We start from the raw sequence: 21,332 nt of genomic DNA on the forward strand, positions 1-21,332 counted from the left end.
CATTGGGTGTATTTAAGGCAAGATATATAGGTTTTTGATTAATCAGGGCATTAAAGGGTATGGGGTGAAGGCAGGGGAGCGGGGATGCCTGGAAGAATTGGATCAGCCCATGATCGAATGGCTGAGCAGACTCGATGGGCCAAATGGCTTACTTTTGCTCCTCTAGCTTATTGTCTTATGGAATTAAAATATTTGGCCATCAGGAAGTTCCGCTTTTGGCGGATGGAGCGGAGGGGCTCGACAAAGCAGACCCCCCAATTAATGACGCATCTCCCCAACTGTGAGGAGCCGCACCCGGAGCACCAGACACAATAGATGACCCCAGCACATTGGCAGGTGAGGTAATGCCTCACCTGGGAGGACTGTTTGGCTCTGAGTGGGCACTTCAGCCTCCAGATTGCAAACCGCTCCGGGGTGTACAGGGTGGAGTGATTTCCCTCAGGTTCCACTTTACAAGACACCCATGCCGGCACAGTTCAGTCTGTCAGCAACCCCATCCCTCACTGCATTCTGCCCTCTATAACGACTCGCTGTTCACCCCCCCCCCCTCATCCCGCACCATTCCCCACCTCCTCCCCACTTTCATAGTGGTCCATTTTCCCAACCGCCTCCTCCTCCGCTCGAGCGAGCCTCCTCCCTGCGGGCCGGCCGATGCTGCGTCACAGGGGGCAGGGCTGGCTCCTTCACGTCATCGGGGCGGGGCACGTCGCGGGATGATGGGCAGGGCTGAATTCTGAGGATTGTATTATGCCTGAGTTCATCAGTAGTAACATGGAAACATAGAAAACCTACAGCACAATGCAGGCCTTTCGGCTTACGATGCCGTGCCGAACATGTCCCTACCTAGGATTACCCATAGCCCTCTGTTCTTCTGAGCTCCATGTACCCATCCAGGAGTCTCTGAAAAGACCCTATCGTATCTGCCTCCACCACCGTTGCCGGCAACCCATTCCACACACTCACCACTCTCTGCGAAAAAACTTACCTGACATCTCCTCTGTACCTACTTCCAAACACCTTAAACCTGTGCCCTCTCGTGTTAACCATTTCGGCCCTGGGGAAAAGCCTCTGACTATCCACATGATCAATGCCTCTCATCATCTTATACACCTCTATCAGGTCACCTCTCATCCTCCGTCGCTCTGAAGAGAAAAGGCCAAGTTCACTCTACCTATTCTCATAAGGCATGCTCCCCAATCCAGGCATCATCCTTCTAAATCTCCTCTGCACCCTTTCTATAGTTTCCACATCCTGTTGACCCAGGGACGGTAGAAGCCGTCCCTGAGCCTGGTGGTAAGTGCTTTCAAGCGTTTATATCCTCTGCTTGTCGGGAAGGGGGAGAAGAGAGAATGTCTGTGGTGTTTGGGGTCTTTTGATTATTCTAGCTGTTTTACTAAGCGGTAAGAAGTATAGACAGAGCTCATGGACAGGAAGCTGGTTTCACGATTTGCTGATATCCACAATTAACTTGTGGTCAGGTGCAGAACAGATGAGCAGCTTCAGGAAAATTGGGCCATTTTGAATATTAATCCATACTGTTGCTCTTTCAGAGATATCAAAGTTTCCTTGTGAAATGGATATTAACTGAACACTTGGTGGTCAAAGCCTTCATGGAACAGTATTGTCAACGGGATCTCAATCAGTTCTGTTGTGCATGGAATTAGTATTGGCCTTGCGTTGCTGCTCCTGTTTCTCACTCAACATGTTCAACTCTCACTTAGAGATGTAGGCAACACTAGGAAGGCCCTGCATGTATGGTTAAGGACATTATTATGGCTTGTTAACCATTTTTACTGATGGATCAAAAGTTAACTGGGAATATCGGTGTTGCATAACTCTGAGAGTTATCCGCAGAGTTGCATAACATAACTCTGCAGTGTGTAGATTTTGTCAGCACTATGAAACAGCTGGACACATTCTTTTACTGTGTGAGCCATCTAAGGTTGAAAGAAAGCATGCAGGCTGCACTACGAGTTTGGGGGTTGACAGTTTTCATTTAAAACATTACCAAGTTATGGAAGTGACTTTAATTCACATTATTGCAGTTTTGGTCCCCTAATCTGAGGAAAGACATTCTTGCCATAGAGGGAGTACAGAGAAGGTTCACCAAATTGATTCCTGGGATGGCAGGACTTTCATATGAAGAAAGACTGGATCGACTAGGCTTATACTCACTGGAATTTAGAAGATTGAGGGGGGATCTTATTGAAATGTATAAAATTCTAAAGGGATTGGACAGGCTAGATGCAGGAAGATTGTTTCCGATGTTGGGGAAGTCCAGAACGAGGGGTCACAGTTTAAAGATAAAGGGGAAGCCTTTTAGGACCGAGATGAGGAAAAACTTCTTCACACAGAGAGTGGTGAATCTGTGGAATTCTCTGCCACAGGAAACAGTTGAGGCCGGTTCATTGGCTATATTTAAGAGGAAGTTAGATATGGCCCTTGTGGCTAAAGGGATCAGGGGGTATGGAGAGAAAGCAGGTACAGGGTTCTGAGTTGGATGATCAGCCATGATCATACTGAATGGCAGTGCAGGCTCGAAGGGCCGAATGACCTACTCCTGCACCTATTTTCTATGTTTCTATTGTCTCTCATTCTTTACAATCTATAGGGCTCTCTGGGGTAATTTAGTTTAATAATAAGTTAACTTATTATAATTTAATTATTTATAGTTATATATTGCTATATTTCTTCACTATTCTTGGTTGGTGCGGCTGTAAAGAAACCCAATTTCTCTCGGGATCAAAAAAGTATGTCTGTGTTCATTTAGGGGTTTTCTTTCCCAACTCTCTCCACCACACTCCAGTCCAGTAGGTGGCAGTGATGCACCTTTTAGTTGGACTGCCAACTGCCATTCAAAGTCAGGAGGAGGAGGGCAGGGCAGTTGTCATGGGACCATGGGGTGGGTGTTGAGGGTGTTACGTCAGAGGAGGTAGGGCTGTTTGCTGATGTCTCTGATGGCAAAGCATGATGTTGTGGGAGTGTACGGTTCTGCTGTTGCCGGTTTACACTCTCGTTAACTTGCTTGCTTAGAACATGGAAGAGCAACAGGCTCTTTAGCCAATGATGTTGTGCCAAACTAATTGAGCTAATGACACCTAATCCTTTCTGCCTGCACGTGGGTACATATGCCTCCACTCTCTGTGTATTCATGCACTTGTCCAAGAGTGTCAAACATCTCTATCTGCCTCCAGAACCACTCCTTCAGTGCATTCCAGATACCCACGACATTCTATGGAAAAAAACCTTACCCAACATATCTCCTTTGAAATTACCCCCTCATATACATCCCCTTTATAAATGGGACATTTCAAACCTTGGAGTTGTTTGACCTTGGGTTCTAACATTTTTCTGTCATTAATTCTTTGGGATTTTTTCCTTCTGTTTCATGGATGTCTGTGAAGAGCAAGAATTTCAGGTTGTAAATAGAACCACTGAGCCATTGAAAAAGAAACGGCTGTCCATTATTCCTCTGGCTCTCATAAGAAAAATGTTATTAAACTAGAAAGACTACAGAAAAGATTTGCCAGGACGTTGCCTGGTCTTGGGGACCTGGGTTACCAGGAGGTATTGCGTAGACTAAGATCTGAATCAGGTTTAATACCACTGGCATAGGTCGTGCATTTTGTTGTCTTTGCAGCAGCAGTACAATGCAAAAGAGAATACAAAAAACTGAATTACAGTTTATATATATATATATATATATATATATATATATACATACACACACATACTGTATATAAAATATTTCAATTAAATAGGTACTGCAAAATGAGAAATAAAAAAATGTATTGAAGAATTTTTGATTCAATTTCCATTCTGAAATCGGATGGCGGGGGGAAGAAGCTGTTCCTGATTCACTGAGTATGTGCCTTCAGGTTCTGTGCCTCCTTCCTGATGGTAGCAATGAGAACAAGGCCTGACCTGTATGATGGGTGTCCTTAACGATGGATGCCAGTCCTTTGAGGCATTGCTCCTTGATGATGTCCTGGAAACTACAGAGGCTGGCACCCATGATGGGGTTGACTAAGTTTACAACTCTCTGCAGCTTATTTCAATCCTATGCAGTAGTTTCCACCCCCCCACCCCCACCAGAGAGTGATGTAGCCAGTTAGAATGCTCTCCATGGAACATCTGTAGATATTTGAGAGTCTTTGGTGATATACTAAATCTCTGTAGCTGCTGTCGGGCCTTCTTTGTAGCTCTATCAATATGTTAGCTCCACGTTAGATTCTCAGAGATATTGACAGCCAGGAACTCCTGGGGACTGGTGAGTTTTCCCTCGTCTTACCCTTTCTGAAGTTCACAATCAGTTCTTTGGTCTTACTGACGTTGAGTGCAAGATTTTATTCCTTGGAATGTAGGAGATTGAGGAGTGACCTGATAGGGATAAGATCATGAAGGGCATAGAGAGGGTGAGTGCACATGGATATTTTCAGAAGGAGGGGTGCTAAAAACAAGAGAACATTGGTTTAACATCTGAGGTGACAGATTTAAAAGGGGCATCATGGACAGCTGCCTCACACAATGGGTGGTATGTATTTGGAAGGAGCAGCCAGAAAGAATTGTTGAGCGGGGCTCATTCGCAACATTGTAAAGCCATCTAGATATGGAATAGGAGAGGTTTTGAGGCCAAATGTGGGCAGATGGAACTAGTTTCCTTGCTGTACCAGTTCCCTTATAGCACATGGTCTTTAATCCAAACAGCATCTGTTCGTCAATACTGTTTAGCGTCCTGCCATTTGTTCTATCCCTTTACATTCAATCTGCCAATGTGCAACATTTCACACTCAGTTGGATTAAACTTCATCTGCCATTCGTCTGCCCCAATCTGCAACTCATCCATCTCCTGCTGTATTTTTTTGGCAAACTTTTATGCCATTCACAAAACCAACAATCTGTGAGCTTACCAACTCACCCATGCATGCTTTCACCCAAGTCTGTGATATCACAAATGGCAGAGATCCCAGTACAGGTCCCTGTGGAATACCACTCATTGTGGATCTTCAGCCAAAATAAGTCACACCAGGTGTTACTGTCTGTCTTCTATGGACAAGCCAATTCCTAATCCAAATCACCAAGTCATTCTGGATCACATGCACTTTGGCATTTTGTGGATAGAAGGAATAAGCTTGATAAGTTGTGCACATGTGGTTGTATTCACAATAATTGATCTTTCAATCCTGCCTTCACTGGTGTGTTACAAAATCCCCACTTCTCTGTTTTTTGCCCATCTTCCACGTTATTTAGTTTCCATAGTTCCTTATGACACAGAAGGAGGCCATTTCAGTCTACTGAGATCTCTGCTGGCATACAGAGCAATGCCTTTTCTTACTCATTTTCACCCTAACCTATTTCCCCACAATTTCATCAAATCCCCTCAGATTCTACACTCACCTGTACTCCAGTTGCAATTTACAGCGGCTAACTAACTTACGAAGTGGAAGAAAACATTTGAGAGTGTTCTTCGATCGAGAATAGAAGTCTTGGTTGATTTATCCTTCCCAATCTTGCACTTTCTAGTGATTAGCTGTACTCTGCAACACAGAATGTCTGAATTGACAGAAATATCTGATGAAAGGCAGTTGGACAAGCTGGGCTTGTAACCAATGAAGTGTAAGAATGGTTGGTAACTTAAAAGATCCAATAAGACCATTTGACAATTAAGCAGAATTAGGCCATTTGGCCCCTCAAGTCTGCTCTGCCATTTGAACATACTGATACACTTCTCTCTCAACCTCATCCCTCTGCTTTCTCAGCAAAACTGTTCACTCCTTGGCTTATCAAGAATCTATCAACCTTGGCCTTAAATATACTCAATGGCTATTTGAAATTTTCTAGTCCAGTAGATCTATGCTAGAATTGAAAGATCAATTCTAATGCCTCAGCAATCTCTTCAGATACCTCTTTCAGAATCCTGGGGTGTAAGTCCATCTGATCCAGGTGACATAAGTACCTTCAGAACTTTCAGCTTCTAAAGGATCTTCTCCTTCGTAATAGCAAGTGCACTCACTTCTGCCCCTGACACTCTTGAACATCTGCCACACCACTGGAGTCTGTCACAGTAAAGTCTGATGCAAAGTACTTTTACAGTTTATCTACTTTCCTTGTCCCCCATTACTACCTCTCTAGTGTCATTTTCCAGTGATCTGATATCTACTCTCACTTCTGTTTTACTCTTTGTACATCTGATTAAAACATATTGGTACCCTTTTTATTATTATTGGCTAGCTTACCTTCACATTTCATCATTTCATTCCTTATGGCTGTTTTAGTTGCCTTCTTTTGGTTTTTCAAAAAATTTCCCAATCCTCTAACTTCCCACTTTTACTCAATTTTATACTTTCTTTTGCTTTTATGTTGACTTTTAATTCCCTTATCAATTCAGGTTGTGTTGTCCTGCTTTTAGAATACTTCTTTTTTGGGGCATACCGATCCTGTGCCTTCTGAATTGCTTCCAAAAACCCCAGCCATTGTTGCTCTGCCGTCATCCCTGCTAGTGTTCCCTTCCAGTCAACTTCGGCCAGCTCCTCTCTTATGCCTCTGTAATTCCTTCAGGTCCTGAGATTTCTTGACAGGCTTCATGCGGCATGTATAATTGTGGGAGAGTGTCGAATTGATAAATGAAAGGGCACTCATTTAAGACAGTTATTTCTCTGAGGGCAGGAGTCCAAGTGTAATGGAAGTAAATTCAACAACTCTTCCTCCAGAAGCTACCTGACCTCCTGAGTGCTTCCAGCATTTTCTGATTTTGTATCCGATTTCAGAAGTAGATTGATCTTAGAGTAGGTTAAAAGGTTGGCACAACATTGTGGCTGAAGAGTCTGTACAGGACTGTACTGTGCTGTTCTTGTTCCATGTTTTACTTCTACCATGTGTGTGTTTTTTACATTTTCACAGCCTCTGTCTATCCTGGCTTCCAGCCTTTCAGTGCATTCAGTAAAAGGATTCTGGGATTCACTCCATGAAATCCATCTTTCCCAATTCCCCCCACTATCTAAACATGGCACCCATTTGTACTGTCCTCTCTGTGAATCTCTGTGTGAAGGTTCCCATGGTGATGGTAGTTTAAAAAAGGTGGTAACAATGAAATATTAACCACATTGCTGCAGATGTCATATATTTTGAGAAAAAAACTTGACCCATGCAGCATCTATTGGGAAAAGTGGCCGGAAGAGACCTGCTAAAGGGAATGGAACATTTTAAGGTCCTTCTGCAAGAACATGCATCACCCTTGATGAAATTAATTAATACGTCAAGCAGTTATACTGTCTGTTTACTGGGAAAGAAGACTTTTTTTAGTTACCCATGACCAGAATAAACTGCAGAGTTACGATATGTCTGGGGATTATTACCCAGAATGCAGAGAGTGAAGGAGAAGCAATGGTATCCTCCGGGTATGTAGTGTGTGCTGCCGTTCTACACAAGAACACGTGGCTCTAGAAATGTGGAGGGCAGTCTGCTTGTGAGTAGTCCTTAAATTTCATACTTCTGGAAACAAATAGAATGAAGATTGATATCAGTCTTTCATACACACTTGCTGGCAGTAGCAGTTTAAAGCAGCAGATCGTTTGTCAGTGTGTGTCGGGGACATTCTCTGAGGAGAGCAGCTTCATTTGAAGATGTTAAGCTTTAATGGCAGTTGTTGAGAGCACAGCTGAGGCGTGTTAACTCTTCTAATTTTACTTATTTCTGTATTCTGCCATCAATGGTTTACCTTCTCATTTTAAAGATGTCCTTGATTTAAGTAATTTGTTTGTCTGGAGGTAACAGGTGACAGTAACTTCATTATGAAAAGTCCCATGAGAGGTACAGGCCTACTTGACTCTAATTGCAAGTGAAGGGCCACTGGGGAGAGTTTGGACTGTTCTCAGTCTGTTAACCTGGATAGCAAGCTGGGTGGAATTATGTCTGATCTTGCCTCTGCCTTGGAGTATTTTTTTTGTGTGACTGCATTTCACTGATCTCATGTATGTTCCTTGTACTGTGTGTGAGTTCTGGTACTGTGTTTTGCACCTCAGTCCCAGAGGAATGCTGTTTCATTTGGGTGTATTTATGGGTATTCACGAATGGTTGAATGGCAATTAAATTTGAACTTCAGCTTTAAAAACTCCGTAACACTGGTTTGACATGACCTACCATGCACCATGCCACATCGACCTACCACTCACAAAGCCACATTGACTATCCCTAATCAGTCCCTGTCTATCCAAATATTTACATATCCGGACCATTAGAATACCTACCAATAACTTTAAAAACTACCGATGGTTCATAGTTCAAGTTTACTTGTCAGGCTCACTGGCTCACCAAACTAAAACTTGCTGACTTATTCTTATAGCCTTTAATTAACAATGGAACAACATCAACTGTCCTCCCAAATCCGGCACATCACCGGTGGCTAAGGTCATTTTAAAGATCTCCACTGGGGCCCATGCAATTTCTGCGCTGGTTTCCCACCATGTCCCAGGGAATCTCTTGCCAAGCCCTGTGGATTTATCCACCCGAATTTGCCTCACGACAGCAAAACATCTATCATTGCACTAAGCCCATCCGTCTCACTGAAAGGTGAAAAATCAATTAAGTAGTGAATAGATGGACTACTAATACATGCTCTAAAATTGCTAATGAAAATTGTTTTTACTGCAATTACCTAATTTGATTTGTAGTTTCAAATAGATTTGAATCATTTTTGCAATTAGTTGTCACTACTTTGAATTCGCAGTTGCTATTTTCCTTAGCTGTGCATAATAAATCAAACTTATTTATAGTTTTTATGTAATGGTCAGAAAGGGAGTGTGTGCACCAGGGATGTGGTCTGGGAGCCAGGTAAGGAGGGATGGCAGTAGACACCCAAAAATGTTTGGGAACCACAGCTATAGAGTGGTCTCCCCCTACTTGTTCTACCCATTGGGCCTCCTTCGATGATCCTGGAAGAATGTCATCTTTGGGAACTGCTGTTGTGTCCTACGTTATCAAAGAGGCAGCAGCCCCTCTTTGCTTACCTGTACTTCTGTCAGGCCTGTACCATCTGTATTTTGGAATATTGAGCTGCCAGTCCTACCACTTTCTCAGCCATGCTTCAGGTTTGCCAATAACAACAAGACCTCAGTCCCAAGCTGCATTCTGTGTTTGTGACCCCGACCTGGTTAAGCCTTTTGCATTGAAATAAATTCATTTTTACTGAGTTGTTACTCTGCCACTGGCCACCCTGATTACCTTGCTCCTGCTGTCTACTGATATATCCCAAGATTTGCTCCCGCTCAGAGTCCCAACCCCCAGCCCTGCAAGTACATGGGTCTCCCTCCGACTCAAGTGCAATCTCTCCCTCTCGTACAGATCGCCTCTGGCTCAGAAGGGACCCCAGTGATTCAACATTTTGAATGTCTGTTTCCTGCAGCAGCTCTTGAGTCACAGATACATCTGGCCTGTCTTTCTATTTCTGACTTTGCAAATATGTGCCATAGGCGGTGCTACCACAAGAAGGTATCAACCTTCATCAAAGATCCCACCACCTGGGCCGTGTCATCTTCCATCAGGCAGGAGAGTTGAAGCCTGAAATCACTCACCACCATGTTCAGGAATGGCAATTCTGGACACCTTCATCCTTCAGATTGACATCTGATCTCTAATCGTCCTCTTGTCTTCCAGGAGCGAGGCTGTCTTTCCCGACCCCTTCAGAATTTTTCGGAAAAGTCACTTATCTTTTGCTCCTCTCTTCCCGTCTTTCTGTTGGAGCTCAAGTCCTTGCTTCTGGCCTGAATAAGGTGCACTGCATCTTCTTTGAAGACACCCTGTCAGCACAAAGTTGAAAGTAAATTTTAAATTTTATTGTCAAGTACATACACAGTATGTCACCACACACAATCTTAAGATTCATCTTCCTGTGGGCATACTCAGCAAATCTATAGAACAGTAACTGGAACAAGATCAACCGGAGTGCAGAAGATAACAAACAGTGCAAATGCAAATATAATTAAATAGTAATAGATAACAGGAACACGAAATAAGATGAAGAGTCCTTAATGTGAGATAATTGATTCTGGTAACATCTCATTAAACAAAACAGAAGTAAGTTACGGTCCTTTGTACAGGCAGCGGGGTGGTTTCCTGGACTCCATTAACGCTGTGTTAGTTGGATGTGGCGTGGGTTGTCAGGCCAAGCTCTGATCAACATTGTGCGAGGATTGACTTCATCAGTGTGTCTGCCTGCATCCCTCCAGTATGTACAGGCAGCCTGACCTATTTGCCATCACAGCATATTGCAACAGTGCTGTGGATGGTTTATTTTAAAGCAATTTGCAGCTTTTGATGACATCAGTACTCTTTATCATGATATTAGTGCTGTGGTTTGTGGTTTCAACTATTAACTGAGAGCGTACTTGCAAACGGAAATGAATAAGGTGAAGTCTCTGATCTGTTCATAGTGAACGGTAAGTTCTGCATCTTGTGTCTCTGTTGTGGAGTTTCAGAAAATGATGTGTTGTACTTTTTTGGAGGAAAATTAGCTGCTGCAATTAGACTGTAGTGAGGCCCTGAAGCAGGCATGTTTAGCTAAATAAACCTCCAGCACTCATCGCTGGAAAGTTTCTGTCTGTTGGAAAGATTACTGATCTCTATGGTGAAGTCATTACTAGCTGTAATGTGCTATCCAAGTCACTTCAAGGTAGGTGGAAGAAACTTCATTTTATGAAAGAAGAAGCAAAACTAACTTGCCATGTTGGTAATAGTGGTGTGAGGGTCGATATGCCTTGCACGGTTATGACATGGTGTGAGAAATGGGTTGCCTTGCACTATTGATGATAGGTGTGAGAGGATGGACCTTTCACTAATGTGATATAGTGTGATGGAAATGTGTATCTTGCAATTTTAGTGACAGTGCAACTGTGACATGGTGCGAGAGATGGCTGTACCTTGTACTTTTAGTGACAGTGGTGTGACAGAGGATGGACCTTTCACTATTGTGACATTGTGTGAGGGGTGTGTGGTCCTTGCACGATTGTGACATGGTGTGCGGGATGGGTGTATCTTGCGGTATTGGTGATAGTGGTGTGAGGATGTAGCTTGCACCATTGGTGACAATGGTATGAGGGTCAGTTGTATCTGGTATGATGGTGACAATGGGTGAGGAATGGGTATACCAAATGTAAAAATGCCATTCCCTATTCCCAGTTCCTCTGTCTCTGCCGCATCTGCTCCAAGGATGAGGCTTTCCATTCCAGGACATCCCAAATGTCCTCTTTCTTTAAGAATCATGGTTTCCCTTCTGCCATCATCAATGATGCCCTCACCTGCATCTCCTCCATTTCCCACACTTGGGCCCTCACTCCATCCTCCCGTCACCACAACAGGGACCGTGTTCCCCTTGTCCTCACCTATCACCCCACCAGCCTCCAGATCCAGCATATTATCCTCCACAACTTCCGCCACCTTCAACGGGGCCCCACCACTAAGGACATCTTTCCCTCTCTACCCCTCTCTGCTTTCCGCAGGGATCGTTCCCTCCGTGACTGCCTGGTCCACATGTCCCTCCCCACAGATCTCCCACCTGGTACTTATCCCTGCAAGCGTAAGTGCTACACCTGTCCCTATACCTCCTCCCTTACCACCATTCAGGGCCCCAAACAGTCCTTCCAGGTGAGGCAACACTTCACTTGAGACTGTTGGGGTAATCTATTGCATCCGGTGCTCCCGGTGCAGCCTCCTCTACATTGGAGAGACCCGATGCAGATTGGGGGACCGCTTCGTCGAGCACCTCTGCTCCGTCCGCCACAACAGACAGGATCTCCCGGTTGCCACTCACTTCAACTCTGCTTCACATTCCCATTCGGATATGTCCATACATGGCCTCCTCTACTGCCATGATGAGGCCAAACTCAGGTTGGAGGAGCAACACCTCATATACCATCTGGGTAGACTCCAGCCCCTTGGTATGAACATCGAATTCTCCAACTTCCGATAATTCCCTCCCTCTCCCTTCTCCCATTCCAGTTTCAATCTGTCTCCTCTTCTAGCTGCCTATTACCTCTCTCATGATTCTGCCTTCTTCTACTACCCATAGTGCTTTCCCCTTAGATTCCTTCTTCACCTCTCCTGCCTATCCCCTCCCTGCTTTCCCTCCCCCACCCCTTGATCTTTCCTCTGATTGGTTTTTCACCTGGCACATTCCACCCTCCTCCCACCTTCTTTATGGGGCCCCTGCCCCCTCCTTCTTCAGTCCTGACGAAGGGTCTCAGCCCGAAACGTTGACTGCTCCTTTCAACGGATGCTGCCCGACCTGCTGAGTTCATCCAGCTTGTTTGTACGTGTTTATTTGACCACAGCATCTGCAGTGTACTTTGTGTTTACAATGGGTATGCCTTGCTTACTTTGAGCATCGGTGAAGCAGGAACTCCGAATGATGCATTAGACCAACTGGAAAAGTTGGCCAAGGAATGGCGGCTGGAATATAACAGGCCCTTGGCAAAACGATGTACTTTGGTAAGTTCAACCAGGACAGGAGTTACACAGTGAATGACGAGGCCTTGAAGAGAATTGTGGAAAAGGGAGACTTCCCAGTACAAGTAGGCTGTTACCTGAAAGAGGCATCAGAGATAGACAAGGTGAAGAGGAAGGTGTTGGGTACACTGGCCTTTATCAGACAGAGCACTGAGGACTGAATCTGGAACTTAATGTTTCACTGGTACTAGTTGGTGAGAACATGTATGGAATATTCTGTTCAGTTTTAAGTGCCCAACTATAGGAAGAATGAGATCAAGCTGGAAATGGTGAGGAAAAGTTTCACAAGGATGTTACTAGTATTAATATCTTGAGATATAAGGAGAGGTTGAGACAGTTTGCCCTGCAGTGAATGAGACTGAGACGTGATCTTATAGAGGTTTATTAAATCAGGTGGGTCATAGATAAGCTGGATGGTCACTAGAGGGTGAGATGGAAGAACCTGAGGGGCAATTTTGTTCCACCCAGAGTGGGTCAGTATATGAATGACCTGCCAGTGGAGGTAGTAGAGGCAGGTACATTAACAGCATTTGAAAGTGCTTGGACAGTTACATGGATAAGGGAGGTTTGGACGGATGTGAGCCAAATGCAGGTAAATGGGACTAGTTTAGCTGGCCTGGACCAGTTCGGACAAATTGCCTGTTACTGTACTGTGTAACTCTGTGACTCTAGATTCTTGGTGATGATTGATTTTTCATATGTTGCTGTGAGGAGGTGACAGGACAATGGATTGGTGGGAATAAATTCCTGAGGGCATTTGAGGTCACTCTGGCTGAGAGCCTGAAGGACACTGGTGATGCTGGAATCTGACACTTTCCCAGTAACTTTCCTGATATCAGTGGCTGTCAATGGCTTTGGAGATTTTGCAACTGACCATAGCTTATTGGTCTGTGAAATGGGGTCCACCTTGACAAGTGTATAGAGCCATTTGTAACTGGTCCCAAAATCTTGATCTGTGAGATGAGAGACTTGCATCACTGGGACAAGAGCTCTGTTAGCTGCACCACTCTGGAGCTCATTCATTGTCCCACAGATTATTATGGAATGCGAAATCTTTGGTGATTATCTTTGCATCCTCACTGGCTACAGCAGTAGAAATGATGAGCAGAAGGTGCCAAATGTTATTCCTTTGAGCAAGAAAGGTAATCGTGGTAACTGTGGAAATTATGGACTAGTGAGTCTTCCAACTGTTGTGGGCAAATGATTATAGTGTCACAGTGTGTGCTTGCAGTACCAGCCCCTACAGCAGGCTCTCTCTGTCACACCACTGCACTGACAACGACCTCAGGAGCGGAGAGTGACAGATTCCCCATGAAGAGATGGGAACAAGTGGTTAGACATGGGAATACTAACAGAGCAGTGGGGGAATGACTGAGCGACCCTGTAAGACAATTCATTCTCTCCAACACAATGGCTACACTACGGCACTAAATGAGAGTCCCCTTTAAATAATCATAAAATGTGGGAAACCCGTGCCAGTCACAATTAACTGAGATTAATCAGAAAGTAAAGGACTTAATGATTCTTGTTAAAACAGCAATTAATATGTACAGGTGTCTGAGAAACCTGGAAGTCCTGGAGTTTTGGGTGTCAAAGAAGAGTCTGGTGTACAGCTGCCTTAGCTCTTAGAAGGTCTTGCACAGATTAGATGCTCTGATCAAACCAGTCCTGATGCTTGCACTTGACTTTCCCCAAGGCGTCCTGGGCAGCGCTGTAGACCGTTTCTTTGAAGGCATTCCAGTGCTCAGTAATATCACCTGGTGGATTCTCAACCAGTCTGCTGAGAGCAGTTTTCATAGCGGATTTCAGGGCATCAGCACACTCACGGTGTTTAGATTTGGTGGTGTTCAGCTTTTTGGGTGGTTTGGCAGCATTTAGTCTGCGTGGAGGTTTGATCGATAGACATAGATCTGACCACACCATTTGATGATCAGTTGAGCACTCAGCTCCATGCTAACTCTGGTGATACGAACATCAGAGATGTCTCATTGTCAGGTGATGACATAGTCAATGAGATGCCAGCTTTTAGATCGTGGATGCATCCATGTGCATTTGAGCTTGTCTGGCAATCTGAACAGTGTGTTAATAATGCACAGTCTGAATTCTGTGCACATCCAGAGGAGCAGTAGACCGTTACCGTTACTGTTGCCAACTCCTTGGCATCCAATCACACCAGGCCACACAGTGGATTCCTTGTCAACCCGAGCATTAAAGTCTCCCAGCAACAGCAGCTTATCGGAAGTTGCCACGCTACTGATGGTGGTTTTCAGCTCACTGTAGAATGCCTCCTAGACTTCACTGGGATTATCAGAGTTGGGGTGCAAAAAGTTGACTATGGTGAGGTGGTGTTTTCCTTGCAGAGGTGTACGCAAGGTCTGGATTCGGTCATTTACAGCAACAGGCAGGGTTGGTAGCTTTGCTGCGAGGCAGTTCAATAGCCAAGCACACACCAGATTCTCTTCATTCTTCTTCAGGCCTGCCAGACCAGAAGAATGTGTACCCTTCTTTCTCTTCACAAAGCGCGCCCTCTCCAGTGAGTTGGGACTCCTGGAGAGCCACAATGTCCATGTTGTAGTCCTTAAGCACAAGAGAAACAAGTGAAGTGCGTCTCTCAGGGCAATCAGAGTTAGCATTGTCCAACAGAGATCATGTGTTCCATGAGGCAACGATCAGATTCTGCTTGTGATTCTTACTGGCCAGGTTGGTGTGAGTGGTTTTGTTTGAACCACCTTTTCTAGGCCCTTCCCTAATTGTAGGGTGAGCAGTGCCTCCCTAACAGGGCTGCTCAGACGCAGAGGGTGCTGCCTCACTGGATCTCTGCTCTGTAATCCATGTGTGACCACTCTCCCCTGCCGCCTGCATGCAGACTTGTGACTACGGTTCCCAGCTGGTCAAGCCTACCGCTTCGCCACTTGTCCGTCACTACAGGACTGGGTGTGTTGAGGATACCCCACTCCTCAGAAAGGAACAGCGTGTGCGTGAATAGATTTTAGGTGAGTAGGGGGTTGCACAGGTCCAGACCCACCCTCTCGACATCCCCTCCCGGATCCAGCGGCATGGAGGAGTCCAAGATGGCTGAGGGAAGTTCTAAACACAAAGTACACTGCAGATGCTGTGGTCAAATCAAGACGTACAAAAAAGCTGGATGAACTCAGCAGGTCGGGCAGCATCCATTGAAAGAAGCAGTCAACAGATGCTGCCCGACCTGCTGAGTTCATCCAGCTTTTTTGTACATCTTGAAGGAAGTTCTGTGCAGTGAATGGCCAGAGCAAGCTTTAATGCAAGGGATGCCCTTTCCGCGCTTCATGGCACGTGTTTGCTGGATGGCTGTTGGCCCTATGAGAGGGTTCATCTGCTCTGTGACAGGTCTTGTTTTTCGTCCCGCAGGGTGTCTAGCCACCCTCCTCACCAGGCAAGCCTGGTGGGGGAGCTGGTTTAGACGCCGACCACCCGACCATGCGACAGGTAGTACTGGGTTACATGGGACCAGTAGCACTCAGATGAGTGACCTGATTAACCTTTTTAAGGAAATGATAAAACAAATTGATAAAGGTAGAGCAGTTCATGGATTTTAGTAAGATGTTCAAAAAAGGTTGCCTGTGATATGTGCATTCAGCAGATCAGGAGGCATGAGGTCCAGGGAAACCTGGCTACAAGGATTCAGAATTTGCTTGTCCACAGAAGGCACAGGCTGGTGTAAATCTCGTTTTGGCTAGCGGCTTAATATAGCCCCCAACACAGTAGGGGGTCACACTCTGTCCCCTGGGTGCTACGTAATTCTCTGAGGCCTCCATACCCCATCATCCAACTCTTCAGGTTCCAACACTACTGGGGATACTTCTGGTCTACCTGGCGAGGCTTCCCCCAATCTATCACTCGTCCCCACCTGCAGCTTGGAGTCCTCTGTGATCAAAACCCACTTCCTCCTCTGCAGAGTTCCACTGTAACCCAGGCTGCTCACAGATAGCCTCCCCCCAGTTCATCTGTCTCAATGGGAGAAGGGCCGGGAGTCTGTTCCTCAATCACTGGGGAATTAGCGAAAGACAGCATATACTACACATCCAGGTCCTCATCCTCTTAATCAGTATTCCTCTCAGGGGTGGGGGACGGCCTAACCTTGCCTGTTGGGAGCCCAGTAGTCGCCCCGCTTTTCCGAAGAGTCCTCTTACTAGCTGTAGGCTAGTAAGGCTCCAAGTTGGGCTCTGGGTCTACCTGCACCTCTTGTCCTGGGGCAGCAGGTGGTTCCCGTGGAGAATTTTGACAGGCCCATTCCCATCCTCTGGTTTCACCTGGAAAACTGGTAGGTTTGGCATCTGACTCTCATCCACATGGGGTGTAGCTGCCCAGTGGTTAGCCAACTTGTGCTTTCCAGGTAGCCCCAATTCCCTTATGAGGAGTCTGTCTACCGGCAGGAGTTGGAAGAACCTCACCTTTTGATCATACCTTCTCTTATTCCCTTGGTTCTGCTGGGCAGTCGTGACCCCAGCTAATTCATAAGCCCTTTTCAACTCTCTTTTCATCTCAGACACATACTTCAGATAAGTCTTCAGTGGTAGGTCACCCTCGTCAATCCCAAAACAAAGGTCAATGGGCAACCTTGCCTCGCGTCCAAACATCAGATAATATGGTGAGTACCCGGTAGCTTCATTTTGTGTACAGTTGTAACTGTAAACCAGATGCCCAATATGTTGACTCCACTTGCTCTTCTTGCTTATCTCCAGGGTCCTGAGCATGTCTAGCAAGGTCCAGTTAAACCTCTCTAGCTGGGGATCACCCGGTGGGTGATAGGGCGTGGTCCTCAATTTCTCGACTCCAAGAATGCCAGTAACTCACGGATGAGTCTGCTCTCGAAATCCCATCCCTGATCACTATGTATTTGCCTGGGAAGGCCATAATAAATGAAATACTTCAGCCATTGCTCAGTCTCTGAGCAATCCATAGGTCTTATTCCACCCCCAAATGTCAAGAATCATCATGAAGTGATTTCATCGCCGTCCTCTGATAACTTTCGAGCAGAACCAGCTGGCAATGCCAGGGTTGGTCAGGGGGTGATGTGACCTGGTATAAGATCTGATTCTTCAATTCCAACTGAGGCCATTCTCGTAGCAACGGAGGCACCAATGCATTTCGTCCTCTACACCTGAGCCACGTCTCCCTTTTTGACCGCTGCCCAAATAGTACCAATGCCCGGATCATCTCGCCGAGCAGTAGCCACTTCCCCAGAACTCAATCCGGCAGCTGATTTGTCTTCAGAGCAGTCAGGTTACAATAAACTCAGGGGATGGCATCATCAGAAGCCCCCAATTGATCCACCACTCGCTCCTGCCCCTCCTTTCCCTCTGCCTTCACGGTGACGGCAAACTGACACAGGGACTTCACCCCCCGGGGCAGGAACACACTCCCACTCCTCATCCTTGACTAGTCCCTCATGTACCAGTCGGGACAAAGCATCAGCATTATCGTTCCAGCTTCCTGGCCGATACTTCAGGCTGAAATCATAGGCAGACAACGCCGCCAACCACCAATGGCCTGTGGCATCCAGTTTCGCCGAGATCAGGATATAAGTAAGGGATTTGTCAGTCGTCACCTCAAACTTGGCACCGTAGAGGTAGTCACTCAGTTTATTCATCACCGCCGATTTCAACGCCAGAAATTCCAACATGTGTGTGGGATAGTTTTTCTCGGAGGGCGACAGACTCCGGCTGACAAACGCAACGGGCCTCAATCCAGAGCCCTGATCCTGATACAGTACACCCCCCCTAAACCCTCTCGGCTGGCATCTGTGTGCAGTACATACGGCAATCAGGTGTCTGCAAAAGCCAGCACCGGCGCCTGGGTCAGCAGCTCCTTCAGCAACTGAAAATCCTCTTCACATTTTGCATCCCACCTCAGTCCAAAGGGCTCCAATGGGCTACGATACACCCCACCCTCATGTCTTTTCCCCCTCCTTTTCTTCCCCAAGGGAGGGTAACTGCACAGAAGCTGATTCACAGGGTTACTCACTTTCGCGTAGTCTTTCACAAACTTCCAACAGTAACCACAGAACCCGAGGAATGAGCGCAGAGCGCTCACAGTCTGGGATCTTGGCCAAGTGGTAACCATCTTGATCTTAGCTGGGTCTGTAGCTTACCCCATCCCATGAGACTCTGTGCCCAATAGAGCTAACAGACGTTTGGCAGAACTGGCACTTGTCCAAGGAAAGTTTTAACCCTTCAGCTTTCAGGCGGCCCAGCACCTTCAGTAGCCTCGCTTCATGGTCTTCCAAGGTGGATCCAAATACTATGAGGCCATCCAGATATACCAATACCTCAAGCAAGTTTTTATCTCCCACTGTCTTTTCCATGACCGCTGGAAGGTTGCAGGGGTTCCCAACATGTCCATGTCCTGGGGCATCCTTTCGAACTGGAAGAATCCCAGAGCACATATAAATGCCATTTTCTCTTTGTCCACCTCACTCATGGGGATCTGGTAATATCCACTTCTCAAGTCCAGCACACTGAACCACTTCGCACCACTCAGGCAGGCCAGCATGTCTTCAATCCTCGGGACAGTATACCGGTCAGGGATGGTGTGCCAGTTCAGAGTCCTATAGTCCACACACATCCATACCTTCCCATTTTTTCTTTTGGCCACTACTATTGGGGACGGAGAGGGGCTTTGGGACTCAGTAATGATCCCAGCTTCCTTCAACTTACACAAATGCTGCCGAACATCTTCCACATCTGCAGGGGCCAGGCGCCGCGACCTTTCTCTGAACGGGGTATCCTCAGTCACCTGGATAGTGTGATGCATGTTCTTGGAACAACCGACATCAAACTCGTCAGTGAAAAAGACATCTTCCAGCTTCAACAGCTTCTCTCCCAGCCTCCTCTTTCAACCCGCAGGAGCCTGAGAGTCTCCGAAGTTGAATGACTCAGCGGTCAACTTTCTCCCCTTTTTCTATAGTTTCTCCCTGGCGTGTCTCACAAGGGCACTAGACATTACTGTCACTGGGAAATGTGCCAGGGGCATCCCCCACTTGAAGGTGACTTCCCTCTTCGTAGTGTTCCTGACAATTCACTGCCACCCTGCGTTCCTGTACAACCAAGTACTTCTGCAAATTGGGCCACGCCGATACTCAAGCAAGAAATCCCGACTACCCCTTGTGGTAGAAACATAGAAAACATATAGCACAATACAGGCTCTTCAGCCCACAAAGCTTTGCCAAACATGTCCCTACCTTAGAACTACCTATGCTTTACCCATAGCCCTCAATTTTTCTAAGCTCCATGAACCCATCCAGGAGTCTCTTAAGAGACCTTATTGTTTCTGCCTCCACCACCACCGCCGGCAGCCAATTCCACACACACATCACTCTCTGCTTAAAAAACTTACCCCTGACATCTCCTCTGTACCTACTTCCAAGCACCTTAAAACTATGCCCTCTCATGCTAGCCACTTCAGCCCTGGGGAAAATCCTCTAACTATCCATACGATGAATTCCTCTCATTATCTTGTACACCTCTATCAGGTCACCTCTCATCCTCCGTTGGTCCAAAGAGAAAAGGCTGAGTTCACTCAATCTGTTCTCGTAAGGCATGCTCCCCAATCCAGGCAACATCATTGTAAGTCCCCTCTGCACCCTTTCTAAGGTTTCCATGCCCTTCCAAGAGTGAGGCGACCAGAACTGAGCACAGTACTCCAAGTGGGGTCTGACCAGGGTCCTATATAGCTGCAACATTACCTCTCGGCTCTTAAACTCAATCCCACAGTTGATGGAAGGCCAATGCACCATATGCCTTCTTAACCACAGAGTCAACCTGTGTAGCAGCTTTGAGTGTCCTATGAACTTGGACCCCTTTGATCCTCCACAATGCCAAGAGTCTTACTATTAATACTATATTCTGCTATCATATTTGACCTACCAAAATGAACCACCTCACTCTTACCTTTTGTTTTCGGGGGTTCCTCAGTACATTGCTGGGAACGTGCTCCCCCAGAGACATAAACCCGTTCCCTCACTGGGTCTCTCTCGATTTTCCCAATGACTCTCCCTGCTGAGGTACCCAGGAGCTCACTCTCCTTCAGGTGTGACACCTGCTGCCAGCAGCCCTCCACATTGTTCATCCCCTTATAACCATATAACAATCACAGCATGGAAACAGGCCATCTCGGCCCTTCTAGTCCGTGCCGAACACTTACTCTCACCTAGTCCCACTGACTCGCACTCAGCCCATAACCCTCCATTCCTTTCCTGTCCATATACCTATCCAATTTTGCTTTAAATGACAATACCGAACCTGCCTCTACCACTTCTACTGGAAGCTCATTCCACTCAGCTACCACTCTCTGAGTAAAGAAATTCCCCCTCAAGTTACCCTTAAACTTTTGCCCGCTAACTCTCAACTCATGTCCTCTTGTTTGAATCTTCCCTACTCTCAATGGAAAAGCCTATGCACGTCAATTCTATGTATCTCCCTCATTATTTTAAATACCTCTATCAAGTCTCCCCTCAACCTTCTACGCTCCAAAAAATAAAGACCTAACTTGTTCAACCTTTCCCTGTAACTTAGGTGCTGAAACCCAGGTAACATTCTAGTAAATCTTCTCCATACTCTTTCTATTTTGTTGACATCTTTCCCATAATTCGGTGACCAGAACTGTACACAATACTCCAAATTTGGCCTTACCAATGCCTTGTACAATTTTAACATTACATCCCAACTCCTATACTCAATGCTCTGATTTATAAAGGCCAACATACCAAAAGCTTACTTCACCACCCTATTCACATGAGATTGCACCTTCAGGGAACTATGCACCCTTATGGGATCCGCTCCCCCCCCCCCCCCCCC

At 46.1% G+C, this 21,332-nt stretch overlaps 2 protein-coding genes across 2 annotated transcripts in view; one reads left to right on the forward strand and one right to left on the reverse strand.

Annotated features, from left to right (window-relative positions):
* The window catches only part of LOC140730784 (dynein light chain Tctex-type 1-like), a 50,642-nt gene that overhangs the window by 16,750 nt on the left and 12,560 nt on the right, over positions 1-21,332 (reverse strand). The window contains exon 7 of the mRNA XM_073051676.1: positions 9,570-9,794. The gene's annotated coding sequence lies outside the window, so the exon portion shown is untranslated. The remainder of the gene's footprint in view (positions 1-9,569; positions 9,795-21,332) is intronic.
* Positions 10,586-21,332, forward strand: part of sytl3 (synaptotagmin-like 3) — a 117,570-nt gene continuing 106,823 nt past the window's right edge. Inside the window, exon 1 of the mRNA XM_073051669.1 lies at positions 10,586-10,666. The gene's annotated coding sequence lies outside the window, so the exon portion shown is untranslated. The remainder of the gene's footprint in view (positions 10,667-21,332) is intronic.

The sequence above is a fragment of the Hemitrygon akajei genome, chromosome 7, assembly GCF_048418815.1.
Source record: "Hemitrygon akajei chromosome 7, sHemAka1.3, whole genome shotgun sequence".
In the NCBI taxonomy this organism is placed as follows: Eukaryota; Metazoa; Chordata; class Chondrichthyes; order Myliobatiformes; family Dasyatidae; genus Hemitrygon; species Hemitrygon akajei.